The sequence below is a fragment of the Coenobita brevimanus genome, chromosome 62, assembly GCF_032717465.1.
Source record: "Coenobita brevimanus isolate Jiangsu-jjx chromosome 62, ASM3271746v2, whole genome shotgun sequence".
Lineage (NCBI taxonomy): Eukaryota > Metazoa > Arthropoda > Malacostraca > Decapoda > Coenobitidae > Coenobita > Coenobita brevimanus.
In genome coordinates, this window is record NC_137015.1 from 40,511,239 (window position 1) to 40,514,253 (window position 3,015).

General features: G+C 34.6%; 1 non-coding gene across 1 annotated transcript; it reads right to left on the bottom strand.

Annotated features, from left to right (window-relative positions):
• Positions 1-2,574: 2,574 nt before the first annotated feature.
• On the bottom strand, positions 2,575-2,693 carry LOC145404234 (5S ribosomal RNA). The gene has a single exon (XR_013898164.1). It is a non-coding gene; the product is annotated as a 5S ribosomal RNA (ribosomal RNA).
• Between the last annotated feature and the right edge of the window lie 322 nt (positions 2,694-3,015).

Genomic DNA, 3,015 nt, shown 5'->3' on the forward strand with positions numbered 1-3,015 from the left:
TTATTAAATTCTGCCATTTGTTGTGACGGATAATGATGTCCGCTAGAAAATGCAGGATAACTGAGTTTACTGTACAAGTGCTTTATATTTACTATACTTGATCTGTAAATCACACAATATAAAACCTAACAATTCTTTGGTTAATTCACAATATTTTCATGGTTTCTGCAATGCTTTAATCATGATCATAAATAGAATGACAAGTAAAATTTATACAGTACTTCATGAGGAGTATTCTTTTTTTTTTTTTCCCCTTATCAGCACAACGCTTTAGGTATTATTGTATTAATTATTATGTATTACTGTACCTGTCCACAAATTAACTTTCCTATAAATATAAAAAGACTAAAGAGAATGAGTGTTACCAACATCCCCGTATGACATGGAAGAAATTTAAGAAAAGCAGAGGTTTGGATGCTGAAGCTGGGAGTTTGCTCTGTGTGTTCTAGCTAAAATTTTTTTTTTTTTTTTTAATCACAGGAAGAAGGAACCAAAGGCCAGGAGCCTTAACAATACTAACGCTCAAGATTATAAGCACACATTTACCTAATACTGCATGAACTCTGGATGAAGCAAGAACAAGATAGAAAAATACAAATAACAACTCCTCTGACTGAAGTGGTTGGCTGCAGGGCCGGGGTCAATTATGAATTGAATTGGAATCGGTTAAAAAATAAAAACTGTGAACTGGAATTGCACTGGAACTGAGAAAAATATTAAACTAAAATTAACTGAATTAAACTGTAATTGATATCAATGACGTGATATGAAGTGACCACTGAATTGATAAAATGATATTCAATATTGTAATATGCGAATTCATCATTGTACAATAATTAACTTACAGTATACTCAAATAAACAGTAAAATATACAGCTTGCTGTCACAAAAAAAGTTAAAAATAATTTGAAACCTCATTTTTATTTCTTTCTGTTTAATTAATGGTACTGGGTAGATTAAAATTGCTTTTGATTTGAAACCATTTTCATTGAATGGAATATCAACCATAGTGAACTGAACTGAACTGAAATGGAATTGAAGATTTTTTTTTTTTTTTTTATGAATCAACTGATAATTCAAATTTTATTCTGAACTGGAATTGAATGGAACTGACAAAAATGAACTGACCCGAGCCCTGGTTGCCTGTAACAACATAATTCCATGTTTGCACATACATTCCAGCAACAAAATTAATAAGTAATAATAAAAATAATAGCAATAATAATAATTTACCTACCACTACACTGTCAAACAAAATGTAATACAGGCATCCCTCATTATATCACAGAGTCCCATTTGTGAAAACCTTGGGTCATATGATTTACTGTACAGGAGAGACCATTAAAGGAGAGGCCTATGGGGATGTATCAGGTGACCAGCCAAGCTCTTATATGATTTACTTCTGTGAGTCCAAACCTATTCTACCAAACATTCAGTCATCCATCTATCTATCTATCTTGAGCCAGATGCCTTAATCTCAGAAGGGCTGGCCACAAACAAATCACCTCCATGTTGCTCTGTCCCCTGGCATTTCGCTGCCCTGCCCCCAGCTTACGTTCATCGATCTAACCATATACCTAAGCTGCTTCCCCCAAAGAAAAGGAGGTAGCCGAGACAGGACGACACACTCCCAATTTACTCATCCAAACACATACATTTATTTGTATCTTAGCCCCAGTGTTCATGACCACCTAAAACACAGCACTACACTTCCACTACCATCATAAACCTCATTAGACAGATTTTTAAGCATAAGGCAGTGTTAAATCGGAATATTCCAAGCACACATATATATCCAGCTCCTGCGAACTGATTAACAGCTAAAGGACTTATTTTTATTTTACTGAATGTCATATTTCAGCTTGCACACACACACACACACACACAAAATAATACATAGTACCCAGCCTTGTTTTCAAGCACAGCTATATTACATCATGTTTTGACTCTCAGTGATCTAATGACTCTTCCTGTGGTGGCCTTCCCTTGCCTGGTGATCGTTTCAAGAAAAATAGTACTTTTATATTACAACTTCCACATTTCAATCAAATTTTTACTTTACGGACTAAAAAAAATATTAACCGTCATTCAGAACTGTAATGGAGTGACCTCATGAAACAATGTGGTATCTAGCGGCTTCAGTGACAATCACGATGCTTCTCCATCATGGTGGTGGTTAAAATGGGGGGTGGGGGGGTGGAGGAGGATGGTAAATGAGAAAAAAAAAAAAGTTAAATGCTGGGCATCATCAAAGCATATAATATCCAGTGCCAGCAAATCATATACTGAGAGGTGCCTGTATCATATAATAGACGATATATATTTCTATCATCGTACTCACATTAGATATTACAAAACAAAACAATTTTATCTAACGTTTCATTAACCCCAATGAAATATTACATGAAAAAATGCAAACACAATAAATGGTAATGAAAAATAACATTCATTTTTCATTCATTCATTGCCAGACGCCATGTATCCCAAACAGGGTGCCCAAGGGCTTAGAGTTAACTGTTTTACAGGGAGGGGCACTAATCCTCCACCAACCCCACACACGTAGGGAGAACGTTATGCCAACAGCATCTGGTGTTCCCAGGCGGTCACCCATCCAAGTACTAACCAGACCCAACGTTGCTTAATTTCGCTGATCGGACGGGAAGCGGTGTACTCAACGTGGTATGGCCGTTTTTTTTTTTTTTTTTTTTTTTTTTTTTTTTTTTTTTTTTTTTTTTTTTTAAATCAGAAATTACAAAATATTTCCCACTATTAATTCCATCATAATAGAAATAAGATGTAATGTTTAAGCTTGCCAATAATCCCAAGGGAATGCACAATGATCTTTACAGATATAATACACTGAAATACTTGTTTTCAAATTGCCCTGATGATTACTGAGCATACAAAAATATAGGATGAAAAAAAATAAATAAATAATAAATAAAAATAAATGACTTGGGGGTATTTTTCCATGGAACAATTGTACTAAGTCTGAAGAGAATTGGTGAAGAAATA